The sequence below is a fragment of the Rhinolophus hipposideros genome, assembly GCF_964194185.1.
Source record: "Rhinolophus hipposideros genome assembly, chromosome: 2".
In the NCBI taxonomy this organism is placed as follows: Eukaryota; Metazoa; Chordata; class Mammalia; order Chiroptera; family Rhinolophidae; genus Rhinolophus; species Rhinolophus hipposideros.
In genome coordinates, this window is record NC_138048.1 from 50,871,127 (window position 1) to 50,890,983 (window position 19,857).

Sequence of the window (19,857 nt, forward strand, 5' to 3'; positions counted from 1 at the left end):
TTGGTTGTTAGGTATGAGAAAACTGTCCGTGCGGCAAGGGTGGAAGGCAGGAGACCAACTGCAAAACTATGGAAATAATCCAGGCAAAAGTGGAGAGAAGTGATTGGATTATGAATCTGCTTTAAAGAAGAACAAGTAGGATTGGATACAAGAGTGAATATGAGATGTGAGAGAAAATGGGGCATTCGAGATGACTAAAGTTTTTAACCTGAGCAACTGGTGCCATTTATAGGGAAGAGGAACAGTGGCAGGGGCAAGATGAGGAAGGCTGGGAAATCAATGATTCTGTTTCAGATCTGTTCATGTAAGATGCCTATTAGACATCCAGATGAGCATGTGAAGTAAGCAAAAAAATCAATAAATGAATCTGGAGTTCAGGGGATTAATTCTGGGCTAGAGATAGAAATCTGGAGCCATCAGCTGATAGACATTATTTAAAACCATAAAACTGGATGAATTCACTGGGAAGTTCGGGTAGATAGGAAAGGATTGAGGACTGAACCCTGGAAACGCCAACATTAAGAGGTAGGTGACGGGAAAGCAGCAAAGAAGTGGCTAATAAATCAGGAGAATCAGAAAAGAGTACAATGGTACTGTAATAGTTCAACATCAGAGGGATAGTAGACTTGTGGGGGTTTCATCACTTTGTGAGTTGTGTAAATATCTAATCATTATGTTGTTTTGTATACCTGACATTAAAAAAAAGAAAAGAAAAAGTGATGTCCAGGGAAACGAGTGGAGAAAGTAGTCCAGGTTATTGGATCTCCCTTTCGTTTATCTCAGTGTTTCTCAAATGCTAATATACCTAAGAATCACTCTACAAGGTTCACACACAATACCTTATTTACCTATTTCATGGGAAATTTAAAGGATTTTCAAGGTAATTTTAACTTGGCTGGATTTTAGCCATAGGTCTGAGTGAAGAACATAACGGGGGTCAGAGGGGACCCAACGGAGGTCCTGGTATCCATTAAGAGGATTCCAAAGTACTCTAAGGACAGAGGCAGTGTTTACTGGGAAATCGAGTGTTAGGGGTTTATTTCATTCAATTTTTTTTAATAATTGCAATTTTGGAAACTTTTGATTCTAGAGAATATCAGATGTGCAACATTAACAGAATAGTATAATAATGGTACACTAGCCTCTGTGTTCCCATCACCCAGTCAACAATTATTATCAACTCGTGGACAATCTTGTGTCTTTTATATTCCATTTCTACCCCGCCACACATTCATTTTGAAACAGACTCCAAATATTATATCATTTCATCTGTAAATATTTTAGCATGTGTTTTTGAAAATAAACTTTTTCCCACACTAACACAATATCATTATCACCCCAACATAATTTCTTAATATTAGAAGTTCTTAAAATTAACATAATTTGTTAATATTAGAAGAAATACAGTCAATGCTCAATTTTTCAAACGTTTGATAAATATCGTGATTTTTTAATGGTTGGTTTGTTTGAATCAGGATCCAAATAAGGTTTATACATTGAGAATGGGGATGTATCTTTTAAGTCTCTATACATTCATCCTTTACCATTTCATATATATATATATATACATATATATATATATATATACACACACACACACACATATACATATATACATATATACATATACACATATATACATATATAAATTATATATATATATGTAATTTTTTTTTTCTGGCAAGTTAGCAAGTTATTTGTTAAAGGGAGCAGGTAGCTTCCCACAATCTTGATTGTGAGGATTGCATCCTCATGTTGGTGGTGATAAAATGTTTACCATGTTCCTCTATCCTCTGACTTTCCTATAAAAAGGGAGTTGAATCTAAAGGCTTGATCAGGTTTGTTAGTTTTTTTTTTTTTTTTTGGTCAGGACTACTTTATAGGTGCTGCCATTTTCTTCCACCAGGAGTTTCTTAATGTTTGACTGTGTCTCTTTTTTGTGATGTTGGTAGCTGTTGATGATTAAAGTGTAGATCCATTGTTACACTGGGGGTTGCAAAATGGTTCTAGCCTTCCTTCTTATTCATTAACTGTAACAGTAAAGGCAACAGAAATGCTTGATTTCTTACCTTTATTTACCAATTTTCAAAATGAGTTGGCCTCCAGCATCCTCTTACAGAAATCGGGTCTTGGGTGGGTGGGGGGTGGTACTGTGAATGCACGGGTTTAATTATTTGATGTGTTTCAATCCATTGCAGGTATCCTCACTGATGTTCCAATTATCCTTCACTGGTTAATGGAAGCCCCTTCAAGTTGGTCCTTGAATGCTTTTAATGCATCATTTTCACTATCTGTATGACAAGATGCAAACGTTTATCTTGCATATTTCCTTCCCAGACCTGGAATCAGCCATCTCCCCTAGAGGCCCAGGTTCCTTTTAATAAAAAAGGAATTGAAGTCATGCACCATATGAGGTCACAGAATCAAAGAGCCAGGCAGTAGGTGTTGAAGAAGATGTCACCTCAGTGAACAAAGCTGTCCTCTAGAACTCAGAATTTGACTGGGAACCATTCACACCAACCTCCTCTCAAGCTGTTAATCTAAGAAAAGGATGCTATTATCTCTCAAGCAGGCAGCGTTGGGCCAAGATGATGGCTTTGTTTCATTCAATCCAAGTAAGTAAAAAGAGAAAAATGGAGCCCTTGAAAAAATGCTACTGAATAAAAGGAAGGACAAATCCCTTCCTCCCTAAGGAAGAAGAGAAAGGGACAAATCCATGAAAATGCAGACTCCTGCAGGATACAGAAAAGAAATGTTAGGAGATTGTTCAACATCCTTAATAGGAGGGGAGAAGAGACTTTTTCATAAAATATGAGCAGACAGCCACAGGATGAAAACAAGCTGAGAAAAGAACAAAATAAATAGAAAGGGAGATGGATGAGATGAAGAATTCTAAAAGAAAATTCAAAATACAAGAGCAAAATTACGATCAGACTATAAGTCTATATATATTACACTGTTGTTTTCAGCTAACAATATATGAGAAATATCTTTCATAAGTCATTAAATACTTTTTTTTACCATGATATGCCTAATGACTGAACTGCATTCAATACATGAAGGGTCACCCTTCATTGGATTTATCCCATCACGTTAGAAAATTAGGCATTTTCCAGGTTTTTCTGCCACCATGAGCAATGTAAAGAGGACAGACACATCCTTGCATATCTGCCCATGTATTCAGTAACTATTCCCATCCTTGCATATCTGCCCATGTGTTCAGTAACTATTCCCATCCTTGCATATCTTCCCATGGATTCAGTAACTATTCCCATCCTTGCATATCTGCCCATGTGTTCAGTAACTATTCCCATCCTTGCATATCTGCCCATGTGTTCAGTAACTATTCCCATCCTTGCATATCTGCCCATGTGTTCAGTAACTATTCCCATCCTTGCATATCTGCCCATGTGTTCAGTAACTATTCCCATCCTTGCATATCTGCCCATGTGTTCAGTAACTATTCCCATCCTTGCATATCTGCCCATGTGTTCAGTAACTATTCCCTTCCTTGCATATCTGCCCATGTATTCAGCAACTATTCCCATCCTTGCATATCTGCCCATGTATTCAGTAACTATTCCCATCCTTGCATATCTGCCCATGTGTTCAGTAACTATTCCCATCCTTGCATATCTGCCCATGTATTCAGCAACTAATGACTACTGGACACCATGCTAGATGCTGGGGTGCCTGGTGGTGAAAGCGACGGACACAGGTCCCATCTCCATGGGTCTTGCAGTCCAATAGGGAAACAGGACAATTAAGAAATTTCACCACTTTTGACATAAGTGGTAGAGAAATTGTGTGGTGATAAGGAAGCACATGGCAGGAAGCCTAACCTACTTTAGATTTCCCTGAGAAAGTGCCATTTAATCTGAGATCTGAAGAATAAGAGGAGGTAAGCTAAAAAAGAATTGCAAATAATATTTTAGGGAGAGAGAACAGCATGTACAAAGGCTTGAATGTGAGACGAGCAAGGCCCACTCAAGATGAAAAAGATTCAGTGGGAGGTCACGAAGGGCCATGTCACTGAAAGATGTTAAGCCTGAGAGCATTGTAGTCCATTTTTTTAGGACAGAAGAAGCACTCTAGAGCACAATGGACATATGATTATAGCAAAGCACAACTAAAGGGAGGGACGCCATTTAAGAAGCTGTTTAATAGTCCAGGCAAGAAAGGGAGGTGAGCCAGGAAGGGTGTTGGCAGAGAGGATGATGCAAAGAAGCAATGGACTTGGAAAATATTTAGGAGAGGCTGATTTATTTGATGTGGGTTGTTAGGGAGAGGGGATTCAAAGCTGGATCCCAGATTCGACATTAGCAACCAGGTGGTACGATTTACTAGTAACCGGAGAAAGAGATGGGCAAAATTGTGAGTTCAGTTGGGTAATATTGAGTTTGAGGTTCCTACAAATTTGCTAAATGGAAATATCTAATTAGCAGGTGGATGTACAGATCTGGAGCTCAGCATCTCTCCTGAGACCTGGACTGCAATTCTAGACTTGGGATCCATCAGCATAGGGGCTATAATCAAATCTTTGGGGGTGGCTGAGCTCTTATAGGAAGAAGGGAGAAGAGAAAAGCACCTAGGGCAGACCCCTGAGGAATAGCATCAACATTTAAGGGATGGGCAAAGGACAAAATACACTTAGAAGGAATAGCCAGAGAGGTAAGGGGGGGAAATCAGAAAAATGCAGTTTTATAGAAGCTGGGAAAAGAGCTTGTGTCAAAAGGAAAGGTGTGGCTAATAGCATCATATTTCCAAGAGGTTAAGAAAGACAAGGGCTGAAAAGATCTTGTTGGATTTAGTGACCACTTACATGACTTGACAAGAGCAGTGGCAGTGGTGAGTTGGGCGTGGTGACCAGATTTCACAGTAAACAGTTAACTGAAGCTGAGGAATCAATCTCTCATTTGACTTTTGACTCTATTTGAGAATCACGGTCTTTTACTCAGGGCAAGGTGAACTCATCCACATCTATTTTCATAATGGTTTTATTTGGGTTTGCTTCTTCATTTTTTGATAAAGTTTATTGGGGTGACAATTGTTAGTAAAATTACATAGATTTCAGGTGTACAATTATGTATTATATCTGGGTGTTCACCACCCAGAGTCAGTTCTCCTTCCATCACCATATATTTGATCCCCCTTACCCTCAACTCCCTCTCCCCTCCCCCGTTACCCTCTGGTAACCACTAAACTATTGTCTGTGTCTATGAGTTTTTGTTTCTCATTTGTTTGTCTTGTTCTTTTGTTGTTTTTGGTTTATATACCACATATCAGTGAAATCATATGGTTCTCTGCTTTTTCTGTCTGACTTATTTCGCTTAGCATTATACTCTCAAGATCCATCCATGTTGTCACAAATGGTCCTATTTCATCTTTTCTTACCGCCGAATAGCATTTCATTGTGTATATATACCACAACTTCTTTATCCATTCATCTATTGAAGGACATTTTGGTTGTTTCCATGTCTTGGCCACCATAAATAAAGCTGCAGTGAACATTGGAGCACACTTGTCTTTATGTATAAATGATTTCAGATTTTTTGGGTAGATACCCAGGAGAGGGATTGCTGGGTCATATAGTAATTCTATTCGTAATTTTTTGAGGAACTTCCACACTGCCTTCCATATTGGCTGCACCAATCTGCATTCCCACCAACAGTGTATGAAGGTTCCTTTTTCTCCACAGCCTCTCCAACACTTGTTGCTATTTGTCTTGTTGATGATAGCCATTCTGACTGGGGTGAGGTGATATCTCATTGTGGTTTTTATTTGCATTTCTCTGATGATTAGCGATGTTGAGCATTGTTTCATATGTCTATTTGCCATTTGTATGTCCTCTTTGGAGAAATGTCTCTTCAGGTCCTCTGCCCATTTTTCAATTGGGTTGTTTGGTTTTTTGTTGTCGAGTTGCATGAGCTCCTTTTATACTTTGGATATTAGCCCTTTATTGGAGGCACTGTTAGCAAAAATCTTCTCCCATTGAGTTGGTTGCCTCATTTTGTTTCATGTTTTCTAGTTTTTACGTTCCCTTGCTCTTTTTTTTTTTTTTTTGCTGACCATTGTGTTTATCATTATCTCCTGAAATGAACTGGAGGGTAAACATCCTACTTTTACTTCTGCTCAGTAGTGAAACCAGAATTCAAATCCAGGCAGTCCAGAATCCATACTCTTAGCCACTGTGCCATACTGCCTCTCTTGTGACCCAAAGCATCCCATAGGAAATTAATTAGCCCTTGAAAACAGTGACATCATATGGGAAATCATTTAATTTCTAGACATATACCTTAAAGAACTGATCAGAGAATTATACACATAGGTATTTACTACAGAATTATTTATAATAGCAAAACAATGTGAATTTGCATAGATTTTCTTTTTTTAAAAAACACTATCTATCAGCTGTTCCACTCTAATGTTTGACTAGTCGTTTAGTCTGTGTTAATAGATTTTGGTCTTGTATCTGAATTTTGGTTGTAAATTGATGACAACCTTTCAAAAGCTGATTGAAAAAATATTCCCATTAACATTTGTTCCCGTTTTCTGCCTGAGTTTGCTGACTGTTTACAACACAGAACAAGACTTCACATTCAGGGATGGAACAGCTCAGAGTCCATCTGAAAGAGGCAGAAGGGGCAGGCATTTTCTGGCATAAGGGCTGACTGTATTGTAAGACCTGGGATATTTGGTTCTAAGATGTCTGGCAGCGAAGCATAAAGAAACACAATAAGTTACATAATTTTCATTGTCCAATAAGACAAAGAATTCTAACATCTTCTGTGAAGGCAGCTTTTCCTGGCATCTAAAATCAAGCAGGAATTTATTACATGAATCATCATATAAAGGGGACTGAGGGGCACTGAAGATTATCCGTGATATTGTGTGGTTCATAATAAGAAGTATATGTTAGGTCTTCGTCTGTTTCTGGCAGTCAAAGACATAAAAGATCAGCATCTTTGGTTATAATATTTAGTCTCCTGTCCTCAGTTCCTGAAATCACTTCAGAGCCATCATGGTTAAATAAGTGGAATGTTATTCATAACATAACAAGTCCCTTTCAACCATAACTGAGTTTATGTTAATAGTGTGACTTTTGGAAATCTTCTAAAGATTGGGGGGCGGGGGGTACTGGTTACCACAGGAGGCCAACTTGCGATAGGAGAATTGGAACAGTCCCACTCCTGATCTCCAGGGAGAGGAGAAGGCTGAATCAATCACCAATGGCCATGATTGAATCAATCCTGTTTATGTAACGTAACCTCTGTAAAAGCCCCAAAAGTAGAGGGCTTGGAGAACTTCTGGGTTGATGAACACATGGAGATTTGGAGGGAGTGGCACTCCTGGAGAGGGCATGGAAGCTGTGCCCTTTCCCCACACTTACCATATACATTTCTTCCATCTGACTGTTCCTGATTTATATCCTTTTATAATAAACCAGCAATCTAGTACTAACTAAAATGTTAGAAAACTCTGAGTTCTGTGAGCCACTCTAGCAAAATAATCAAACCCAAGAAGGTTATTGGAACCTCCCATGTATATCCAATTAGTCAGAAGCACAGGTGACAACCTGGACTCGAGACTGGCATCTGAACAGGGGTGGGGACAGTCTTGTAGGACTGAGCCCTTAACCTGTGGGACCTGACCCTATCTCTGGGTAGACAATGTCAGAATTAAGTTGAATTATAAAACACCCAGCTGGTGTTGAGAATTGCTTGTTGGTTTGTGGTATTAAAAAAAAAAAAAAAAAGAAAAAGACAAAACAAAACAGAAACAAAAAAACAAACAAACAAAAAACCTCCACACATTGGAATTAGGTGCTCAGACCCCTTACTATCTTTAAACAGTTTATAAAGAAATCCTGTTAAATCCATTTGCCTGGATGGCTCTCTATGAACTTGCCATAAAAGCAGACTGAGGTATCTGCTCCTAACCTGGGGGAGGCATTTATGCAAACAGCTGAAAGGTGGGTTCTGGGTATTTTGTCTTCTGCTCATATTTTTGCCTTTCTCTCATCTGTGGAGCTCTGCCACCGACAAGGTACTTACAGATCCCATGCTTCTTCAGCTGTGCCATGAAAATACCCTCATGTGAATATGAGCTGGGGGCGGGTGAGAAGAGGTTGTAGCCCAAAAAGGCCAGCTGTAAGCTAAAATTTCTTTGAAGATTTGCAATTTATATTTAAAATCCATGTGAATTTTACAGTCTGTTTCATAATGTATCAGAGATAAAAATGTGATTTCCCCCCTTAAAAATTCTAACAAAATTGGTACTCCAGGAAGATGGGCTATCCGATTTGAGTAGCCCTTAGCCAGCAGCCTTGGACCTTCCTGCCCCCACAGACAAACCATTATTTTAATTTGATGTTGGGCCAGTACTACCTAAGTCCAGATTAATAAACTACTTCTTTCCAATATTAGAAGTCTTGGAACAGAACATCATATATTCTTCTAACACATAGAGAAGGGGATCCACATGAGCCTTGGTTGACAGGCGCTCTTTAACAAGCTGACATTACCTTGTGAACATTTATGAGTTAGATTTTTTTGTATGGCCAGCAGAGAAAGTCACTGTTCCACACAGGCACAAACATCAAGCATGACTACATTAGTCAACAGCTAATACTTAGTTCTTAAGAAGGATCTTTTAAGCTCTAGCATTCATGATTGATCGTGACCTACCTGAAGTGCCAGGGAGAGGAGGCCTGGGTGGTGGACACTTGGCAGGGCTGACCTTGCTAGAATAACAAGGCTCTAATGAGAGGTCTGAAATCTCTAACGCGGCACAGGCTCCCTGTGAGAGCGAGGACACTCTGAGAACTTTGCACATTGAGTCATTTATGCTGTAAGCTCAGTCCTCTTCAGTTGGCCCTTTCTTTGGCTAGGACTCCTGGGTCTTAAAAGCCTTAGGTCAACGAAAGCAGCTATGGGGGCATGGGGTAGGGTTGTTGGGCAAATCCTCTGGCTGAATTTATGCCCGGGCTGGGTCATCGTGAGTTTACAGAAGGATAGAAGGCCCAAGATCACTTGGGGAAAGGTGTATTCTCTTGAAATTGGAGGCTACATCCTCCATGAGTAAGATTCTTAAGAGTGCAGGCTATGGGTAGACTAGCAGCCATCTGGAAAGCTCCATTTAACAAAGAAAATACTTTATTGTGAAAAAGTATCAAAAGCAGATGTTGGCCACCTCTTCCATAGAAGAACCTCAGAATGGCCTCAGCAGTACAGCTATTTTAAGAAAAATTTCCTCTCAATGAACCATCAAAATGAGTAAGCTACAAACCACACCCCTAAAGAACTAAAAGATTGAACTGCCTTGTACCATTTTACAAGTCATTTAAATATTGGCAAAACCAACACATAAGACTACATGGGTTGGCCAATGGAAAGCACCAGCAGGAGGCAAGGTCAGGTACTTATTCCTCCAGAGCCCTCCTTGCAGGGCTGTTGCTTGGCAGTGGCTGCATTTCTCTACAGAAGGCTACAGTCCTGTTGGGTAGCCCTCTGCTACAATTCAGTTCCCACTAAATTCTGGAAACTATTCCCTTTCGTGTTCCTTCAGTTTTGGGGGTGGTAATGCTGGCCTGAGCATTTCACCATCCCTTCTTGGTTTCTGCTAAGCCTAACCACGTCTTTGTGGACGGTCCCTTCATTAAACTGTCCTCAACAACCCTTTTGCCTATGTCATCTTTCCTCTGCTGGGACCCTGACCTAGACATGGCCCTCACTTAGGGCCAGTACCATGAAGCAGCCACCATCTGGAACCTGTCTGGGAAAACAGAACAGTGGATTTTTCCTTGTTCTTAAGACTTCCTTCTGGAAATAGCACAGAGATTTCTGTCCATTCTTCATAGGCCAAAGGAAGTCATAGTATCTTAGTTAGCTATTGCTGTATAACAAATAACCCCAAAACTTGTGATCCAAAACAGTAAACATTTATGATCTCACAGTTTCTGAGGGTCTGGAACCTGGGAGCAACAATTATGTGGTGCTGGCCCAGGGTCTTTCATGAGGCTGCAGTCAAGTGCCAGAGCTGTAAGCATTTGGAGGCTTGACAGGGGCTGCGGGATCTGCTTCCAAGGCGGCTCACTAAACACGCCTGGCAATTTAGGGCTGGTTGTTGTTGGCAGGAGGCCTTGCTTCTTTGCCACATGGACTTCTCCAAAGTGCTGCTTGAGTGTTTTCATGACATGGCAGCTGGCTTCCCCTGGAATGAGCAAGTCAAGAGACAGCCCAAGAAGGAATCCACAACACCTTTTATGACTTACTTTTAGAAGACAGACACCGTCACTTCCAGAATATTCTATTTATTCTAAGTGAGTCAGTAACTCTAGCCCATATCATATGAACAAACTTAAGCTCCACCTCCTGAAGGGAGGAGTATCAAAGAACATGTGGATATTTTCAAACCATCACACAAGCCTACACCAAACTTCAAAGCGTACAGTATAGCCGGGAGATGAAGCACGAACATTTGTTGAATAGTACTAATGACTGGAAGAATCCCAGGAGATTTTATTGGTCTCTTAAAAGTTAAACAAAATCTGGGTCCAAGCTTAATTGTTGTGTTTGATTTATGAATCTTTGCTATATGAATCTTGGGCTTATGGTGTTGAAATATAATCTGAACCTGATTGAGTAGTCCCTTGGAGTGGGAGAGGGGCAGCCCAATATCCCAACCTCCTTGAAATGATACGTCATTCCCAAGGCTAATCCCCTCTGGAAAGAAGAGATTCTTTATATAAGAAAATGAATTATTAAATCAGGCCCTAGGCAGGCAGGAGTGGAGAATCCACTTCTTTCCACGAGCTTCATTTTCCTGGTCTTGGACCTCCCCTGTAGAGGGGACCGAGCTGGTGTCTACTCTGTGGAGCTGGGAGGTCTGGGGCAAGAGAGAGAGACCTCTAGATAGTCACAAAGTAAACCCTGCCTTGTGAGCCGGACTGCTTCCTCCATATTCCTCTCTGTGTACATTGCTCATTTATATATCCTAAGTTTTGTATAAAACCTGTTTAAGTGGGCTAGTCTTGCCTCAGCAGTACAGGCCACGAGAAGGGTGATGTATCCACACTTGGGACAGGATATAAAGGGGAAATAGTGAGTGGGAGGCAGGGGTAGCTGAAGAGAGACTCATGGGGAGAGGTTGGGCTCCAAGTTAAGCCACATGGTCCAGCAACCCTTTCTCCACCAAGAAGTTCTGCTCTCGTGACTAGATCTAGACATTCTGTATTTTATGAATGTATCTGACATTTCTTACTAGTAGATATCTCCCCCCAATTTTTTTGACCCCACAACATAGCTGTCAACACAGCAGCCCAGGATTGCAGGTAATATCAAGATTTTGGCCCGTGGATGCAGATGCCCAGGACGTAGGCGTGAGGGACGTGTGTAGTCATTTCCAGGCCCAGGACCCAAGACAGACGGATAGAAGAGACTTCCAGGCCAAGCCAGGAGGTCCACAGGGTTTGGAGATAGTCTCTCTATCTGATGGATTTGACACCCTGAAGGGAAATGAAAAGCCTTTCCACCCGTGAAGGCTTCTGCAGAGTCTGAGTAAACTTTCTGTTGAGCCCCTCGCCCCTCAGCAAAGCAAGGCCAGAGGAACAAACCACCTGCACGCTACTCAGTGCCCTCCCTGCCCCACACCGTGGCCCTGGACTGCAGGTCAAGGCAGTGTTCCAGCTATAGAGGCAAGGCAGACCCGGGCCGGGATTGGCTGTGGCACCATGCATTGATTGCATCTTTATGACGAGCAAGCACAGTTTGTGACTAAATAAACTTTGGTTTTTTTTGTCTCCCAGTACCCTTTAAAGTTTATTCAGTGGGGAAAACTTTTCTTCTGCTATAGGTTGAAAACTCAGCACGCCTCATGATTTCTGTGTCCTCAGTTTTAGGTGCCAGAGAGCCTTTTAGTTACTTTAGATCAGAAAGACAATCTCATTCAGTAGTTATGTATTAGTCACTCTTCAGTCTTCACTTAAAGGAAAACCTCCCTGTCTCACAGCCAAGGCTTGCAGTTGGTGCTACTGGCTCTGGGAAAGGCATCTTCTTTCTCCAACCAGAGCCCTCCCCTCCCCACCCCACAGGGGCTGTTTCCATCATCACCAAGTGAGGAAAAGGGCAGATGAGGTAAGGGTCACATGCTACTTGGCTGGACAGCTTTGCACACTCTGGGATGGCAGAGAACTAAAGGTGACTTTCTGTTTTGGGTGTTTTTATGGATTACTCCCAGATTCCCATCTTTAGGACCTTTCTCCGATGGTTCCTTGGACCCATGTGATGCATCTGAGTTCAGGATGGTCACTTGTGACATCTTTACTTCCAGCTTCTTGCTGGGGTGCCAGCGGCTTGTTCCTCTGCTTGGCCCACTTCTGTTCCACGGGAAACAGTCACACTTCCCTTTGTTCCACTGAGGTGCGGGGTGATCCTAAGACACCAGCAAGCCCAGGACATCTGTCTGCCATAGTCCAGAGAAGGGAATCAGACCACAGGTTCCATGCACCCCTGCAAATCCAGAGGTCCTCTGGTGGGGTTGTTGTCTCCAAAGATGGCCACCATCCTCTTTCCCTTTCTCTACATTCATGCCCACTCGGCTATCAAGAAGTACAATCTGTTACTCCACTCCATTGAATCTGATCTTGCCTGTGACTGCCTAACCAACAGCATGTGATAGAAGTGGCTCTGGGCCAGCCCTGGGCCTATCCTTTAAGAGGACTGGCAGCCTCTCCTTCCTCCCTGTTGGCACCCAGCCTCCATGCTGTGAGGAATCCCAGGCAGCCACGTAGAGAAGAATCAAGTCCCTTGGCCAACAATTCCAGCTGACTTCAAAGCCATCAGCCAGCCTCAACTTGCCAGCCAGCTGAGTGAGTCATTTGGGAACTGACACCATGTGGAGCAGAGACAAACTGTCCCCACTGAGCTTGGCCCAAATTGTAAAAGTGTGAACAAAAGCAATGATTATTGTTGTTTGAAGGTACTCATTTTTGGAAATGTTTCAGTTTATAACCAAAACACTTGGTAACCTCTCCAAGTAGCCCCGTGGAAACCTTTCCCACTAGGTTTGAGGTGAAGTAGATGGCACTCCTTTCTTTCCCACGTGGGTAGGATGGGGAATTCAGTATTTCCCCAAGGAAATCTCTTCGCAAATCATTTTCTCTCTCCACACACCACCCTATTTTCAGCATGTGTATATATATATATCTCCTTGATCTGCCTGGGGAGTTCAAGAGATGTGGAACCGGAACTTAACATTTCCTTCGTAAATTCAAGATGCATGGGAATTCTGTCTCACACTCACTTAGATGTCTAATATCTTTCATATTGATTTCTCAGTTAAAACGGAGGCCCAGAGAACCCTGTGTTGAGATCCTGTGTCACTGAGGTCAGGGTTGCTTGGGGCATAAGTTGATACCTGAGAGTCTTCGGGCAGGTGGATGGTACAGAGCAGTGACTCTTTTTGAAGTATTTTTTAGCCAGAAAATCCTGGCAGAATCTTATTTGAAGACCCAAACTACTTAAAGGCTCTGCTATAGGGAAGAGGGAGTAGGCGTCCAAACTGAGCCAGGAACCCTTCCTTGTTCCTGTAGTACCCCCTAAAGTGACAAACGGCCTGGGTTCCACAAAGCACAATGTGAACACCACTGCGTAAGGCAATGAGCTTGGGCTTTGGAGCAGCTCAGTTTCTTCATCTGTAAGATGTGGACGATGATAATACCTACCTCACAGGCTGTTCGAGAATTCAGTGAGAAAAAGTGCAAGCACATCTGCACTTAGTTGGTATTCCACAAGTATCTGTTCCCCCTCTTTCATTTTGATTCATGGTTTGTGCCAGCAGCAACCCCGACTCTCCTCCCTGGGCCCAGGGGACAGACTGCTGCTGCACCTCCAGGCCTCTGCAGAATTTCACTGTGTGGGACCGCCCGAAGCTGCGCTTCTAGAGGGGGGTCCAGACAGTCCAAGGCCTAGCACCAGAATCTGAAAGCAGACTCCTGCTAAGGGAGGGGTTCACTCAGGTGCCGCTCCCCCACAGAATGAAATCCAGTCTGGAGAAAGGCTGTTCCCAAAACCGCGAGGGCTGGGCCATGAACCCAGGCCTTTTCAGCACCCACACAGGCAAGCTAGGGAACTGCTCCCTCACGACCACTGTTGGGAGCTTATGCCTGACGGATGCCAACTGCTTTACATGCATTATCTTGTTTAATCCCCACAACAACCCCTGGGGTAGATACTATTACCCTGTTTTACAGGTTCTAAAACTGAAGTTCAGAGAGGCTAAGCCACTAACCCCCAAGGTATCAGAATAACTGGGGAGCTCTTCAAATGCACATTCGCAGACCAACAGAACTAGAACTCAGATTTGAAAGTCCAAGGTCACATACTTACCCAGTGGGAAGACAGAGCTGGGACTAGGGTGAGGCAATAGAGGCGGCTAGAGCCGGCGTGCACCTCACTCTCAGGTGCCCATCTGCTGTGGACACCCAGGGAGCCAGGGCCTTCTTGCAATCTGTGCCTGAGTGCCCCCAGCCCCACCGCAAAGCCAGAACCCAGACACAGACCTGTCTGTGGAAAGTCCACACTCAGCCACCAAGCTAATACGGTTCCAAGATGCCTTTAGGCAGGGCTCCTCAACCGTGAACGTGCATCGGAATCATGTGGAGGGTGCTGGTCCAGGCTCTACACTGAGATTCACCGCCTAGTGCAATGGCTCCCTTCTCTAGATTTCTTCTCCAAGGGTCTGTGATGACGTCTTTGTAGCAGCTGGGATCCCCAGGCTTAGACGCCAAGTCACTCCAAATCCCCCCATCATTAATTCCCCTATCATCCACCGGCACCCAAACACCTGGATGACCAGTGTCCTAAGATGCTCCAGGTTTCAATAAGGGAGAGTATCCCAGGGAAAGGGTCTATGATTTTCCAGTGTGGAGAGGGGAGGCCTTACCTGGTCAGGTTTCTGGTTTCTGACTGCTCCTTTCGGACGCCTCCATCCGCCTGCGGGCTTTGGGCTGCCGTTGTTACGCTCAAGTTTCTCTCTGCTTTTTGCAGCTGCGCGCTTATGCAGTTGAGCGGGAAAAGAAGATCCTGATTTTAAGGTTCCTAAGATTCTCACGGCTCCCTCATTGAGTAATTGTCCTGAGAGCAGTTGCAGACATTTGCACTAATTAGTTAATTTAATTTCATGTGCGCCTTTTTAGAGTCCCAAATCCAATCTACAAATTAATGGCAGCTCACACGCAAGTGGTGCAATTCACAGTCCCCAGACTTCATGGTTTTGGTTTTGGTTTTGAAACAGCCCTACAGACTCATAAACCAGCCCTGGGTATTTCCTTGTAATCCTCAGAAAAATGTTTGTGATTCATTAAGCACCTAATTGCACAGCTCTTGAGGGAAGTTCCCACTAAAAATGAAAATCAGCAACCAGTGGGTCTCTGCCCCCTCTTCACTTCCACCTCCACCCAGTTGCAGACTCAGCTGCCTGCACAGCATTCTGTGGTACCCTGAATTAACTGACCTGTTCCTGACCTCTGACCCCTATCTCTTCCTCCCAATTTTCCCATTCTGGGCCCATTGTGGTTGGAGGGGTGGGAGAAGCTCTAAGTTGGGTGCCAGGACATGTTGGCTCAGCCCACTGACCAGCTGTGTGTACTAGGCAGGAGTCACCTTCCTTTCTTAGCTTCTGTTTCTCATCTAAATATGGGGACCACAGGATGGTGGTTTCTTCTCAAGGAAATGAGAGACCCCGCTGGGAAGAAGAATCTAGGGCAGGAGTGATGGTGGCCAGGAGAGGAAGGATTCCTTTGGGGTTTTGGGAACCGGGCTTGGAGGTTTGAGGAAGGCAGGGAGCAGTTCTGGTGATGACAGTGAGTTGACCCTGGCTAGGCGGAGAGGAGGGTCAGGGCATCACGGGGGCTGCCATTTTATTTTTGCTGGCAGCTGCAGTGAGAAACAGCCTCCGGATTCAAGGTGATGCCAAGAACTCTTATAGCCTCTTCTCTAGAACTGGGGGGAGAACTAGCACAGGCTGACCAGAACCTGTGCGTGGATGAGTTCAAAGAGCTCAGTCTCTAAAACACCATCAGCACAGGAGCCCAGACTGGCCCCTGGCTGACCATAACCCTGCAGAGAGAGGAGTCTTCATTCCTGAGCCCCGAGAAACACCTGCGGCCTGGGAGGCAGGGCTCAGTGGCCTAGAAGCTTCCTAAGTGGACATGGCCTTGAACTGCTAGGTGACCTGTTTTCTCAGGAGCAGCCACATGAAGAATGGCCCTTTGGGCCGATTTGTAAATTCTCAGAGGTGAGGTGACCACGACTGGGAAGCACTCAGGGGTTTTTAGATTCACTACCGGAGGACTTTTTTTTTTTAATTTATAATATTTTTAAGCTTTACTATGGTATAATTGATAAATAATGGGAGGACATTCTTAATAAGTAGTATGTTAGGAACTTGGAATCATTTATTTGGACCTTAAAAAAATAGTTCTTTATTTTCATTCAAGCTGGCAAAGCAAGACATCTGACTAGTTGAAAGAACTAGACCATCTTCTTTCTTTCGAACTGCTATAATAAAATACTACAGACTGGGTGACTTATAAAGAACAGAAATCTATTTCTAACTCTTCTAGAGGCTGAAAGTCCAAGAGCAGAGTGCCAGCATGGTCGGGTTCTGGTGAAGGCCCTCTTCCGCGTGACAGACTGCTATTCTTGTGTCCTCATGTGGTGGAAGGCGTGAGGAAGCTCTGTGGGGTCTCTTTCATAAAAGCACTACTTCCATTCACGAGGGCTCCATCCTCAGGACCAAAGACCAACCTCCTAATACCATCGCATTGAGCGTTAGGATTTCAGCATGAGTTTGGGGGTCATATTCAGACCATAACATAGACCGACGATTCTGTGGGCCCGTCAGCAGTGACAGTCCAGGATTCTGTGAGCTGCCCCAGATCCCTTCATTAACTGAACAACAGCCAACATTACTGAGCACTGAAGACAGTGTGCTGGGCTCTGGGCTAAGCACTTGACATTTCTGCACATTTCTGCACAGTAGGAACTATACTTATCCCCACTTGGCACTGAGGAAACTGATGCCCAGCAAAGTTAAGTAGCTCACCTGAAATCACAGAACTTATGAAAGATGGAGCCCGGAGTCAAACCAGGCCTGGAGCTCGACTGCAGAACCCCAGATGTGCAGCCTGGAGCCCCACTCCTGGCTACTTCTTCAGGTCCAGCCCCACTAGGGCTCCTTAACTCCAGTGAGTCTCAGGAACTCACCACTGTCTGTGGAGCTGAGAGACCCTCCCTCGCGTGAGGACTAGGGACTGGGAGACAGTCAGCTCCCAGCCAAGGACATCATGGGCAGTGGTCTGGAGTTCAACAATGGACCGTCCAGGCACAACCAATGTGTGGTGGGAGGTTTAAAAATCCTTTTTGTGTTCTATTTCTATTCAAACATAATGCAGCTAGACAATACGAACATGTATTTGTTCAAATGATTTGGAAAAAATGCTGCCCGACTAAGATGGGAAGTCATCAAGCAAAGCCCTACGCTTGTTCAGGAACTCTAAAAAGAAAGAATAAAACTTTTTTTTTTTTTTTTTTTTTGATAAGGCTGCAGAAAAATCTCAAACTGTGACTGGGAGATTGAAGAGACAAAAGGAGTTGTGGACTCTTAGATCAGAAAGAAAGAAGCACATCCTTCCTCGCAAGCTGGATAGATAGAAGGGTAGGTGGGTGGAGGGCTTTCATGGCCCACCAAGGTTACTCTGGCTAAATCCCTTGCCCTAGATTCTGATAAGCTTCCCCCGTTGAGGACGGCCCTATAGCTAGGCGTGTACTAGTGGTGCAGGGGGCAGAGGCAGCAGAGGGGGCAGAAAATCAGGGAGCATCATTCAAGTGCAGGTTAGTTAGGAACAGAGATTTTCCCCCTGAGGAATTATATTGATGAAATCTAGGCTAGAAAGGTCCAAGTTCAAAGGTCTGTTTACTTTATTACCTTTTTAACCGCCGAGGAATGTGTCTGTTGGGTTAATGTTTATATTATTGAAAAATCTAGTTTTAGGCATGTCAATAGGAGTCTGTGTTACTTTTATATGGAAAAAAATGCTAGTTTGAGATCTCAGGCGAGAGGTTCTTCCTGGGCCCATTGGCTCTACTGCCACCTGGTGTTAGTTTCCTCTAACGCCGGGCTGGGAGTTCGGGTTGCAGGCCACAACCCAAGTCCACTGTTGCAATCTTGGCTCCACTCAGGCAGAGCAGAGCGAACAGTGTGACAGAGTTCCTCTCTCAGGATTCCAGTTTCCACATCTTTAAATAATACCTACTTTTGGGGGTTGTGATGATCTAATGAGTTAATGTATGTGGAGTGCCTACTGCATAGTAAATGTTTAATAAACTGTAACTATTAGTCTTATTGGAAAAGAACTCGATATCCCCGTGGGGTTCTGTTCTCATCATTTTCCATCATGACTGGAGGGAAGCTATAGAAGACATGGCCCCCACATCAGTGGCTGTCACTGTTAAATCAGAGGTTGGGAGATATTGGCAGGAGGAGAGGGATGGGTCAAATTTAACAGGTGAAATTTAACAGAGATAACTTAGGTTCTAAATTACATAGATTGTTCACCAAGTGCACAAATATGAGGAGGCCTGTTTGCCCAAAAAAGACCAAGCCAAAAACACAGGATTCTAGAAACAGATAGTTCAACAAAAGACAACTGGGCGGCTCCACACTGAAAATTCTAATTTGATCAACAGCCATGAAGAAGCAACATATGTTACAAGCTGTTAGTATGTTCATATACCCTAACCTTGTAATTCCACTATTAGGACTCTAGCCAGAGGAAAGAATCAGAAATAACTGTATACAAAGATGCTCATTATGGTGTGATTTATATAAGTGAAAAATTAGAAATAGTAAATGTCCAATAATAGAGGACAAGTTAATTAAATTGTGGTTTATCCATATGAAGTTCTTAAAATTTTTCAATTTCCTCATTACATATAGTTTCAAAATGCTCATAAATAAGTTGGGAGAGGTGAGAATCAGGGCATATAAAAAATAGAGGATCAAAACATACTGATAAACATTTCAATTAAAGATACAAAAATTAAAGGCCTGCATGCACCTAATAAATTGTACAATGCATTAAATGATGAAACTATAAGACAAAACTTCCATCATTAAAGTAGGAAATTTTAACACACCTCTATCAGTAACTGATAGACGAAACAGACCAAAAAAAAAAAAAAAAAAAAAAAAGAATCAGTAGGCAAAAGGTTTGAACCCCTTAGAAGCTCAATATAACAGCCCTGTGTGGTCACTACCCCCTACAGCTGAAGAAGACATGTTTTTTTCAAATGCAAATGGGACAAGTATAAAACTTGACCCCACACACATAAAAACCAGCTATTTCAGTACCGGTGCTAATTCTAGGACAAGGTTAAATAGGAAAAGGGAGTTTGGAGAGCCAAAGGCTCTTTGATTTGGAGCTCAGGGACGATTTCCCAGAGGAGGTTATGGTTGAGATGAGTTTGTGAGCAGTTTTCCAGATAAAGGAGGTGGGGCTGGGGGCTGAGCCTCGCTCAAGCAGCTGTAGCAGTAGGTTCCAGGGCACTGAGGCAAACAAAAGCAAGTGAATTCAGACTGTAAAGAGTACCCCACATTTGGCATCCCTTGCTCTCCAAAACACCAAGCTCTCTTAGCCTGTTTCCAAGCAGTGGCCCTGTCATGAATATCCAGGGGCCTCACCAAAAGCTATGTTTCAGTTTCCATCTCTAATAGGAGACAGGGGTCTTCAGTTACCTCCAAGCTGGGGCATGTCCCCCAGAGAGGAACATGAGCTGGGCCCGAAAAGGAGCTGAT

At 43.3% G+C, this 19,857-nt stretch overlaps 1 protein-coding gene across 1 annotated transcript in view; it reads right to left on the reverse strand.

Annotated features, from left to right (window-relative positions):
- SNX4 (sorting nexin 4) overlaps positions 1-19,857 on the reverse strand; it is a 95,511-nt gene that overhangs the window by 13,476 nt on the left and 62,178 nt on the right. The window contains exons 17-18 of the mRNA XM_081076651.1: positions 14,944-15,134; positions 2,070-2,291 (exon numbers count right to left, since the gene is read on the reverse strand). The gene's annotated coding sequence lies outside the window, so the exon portion shown is untranslated. The remainder of the gene's footprint in view (positions 1-2,069; positions 2,292-14,943; positions 15,135-19,857) is intronic.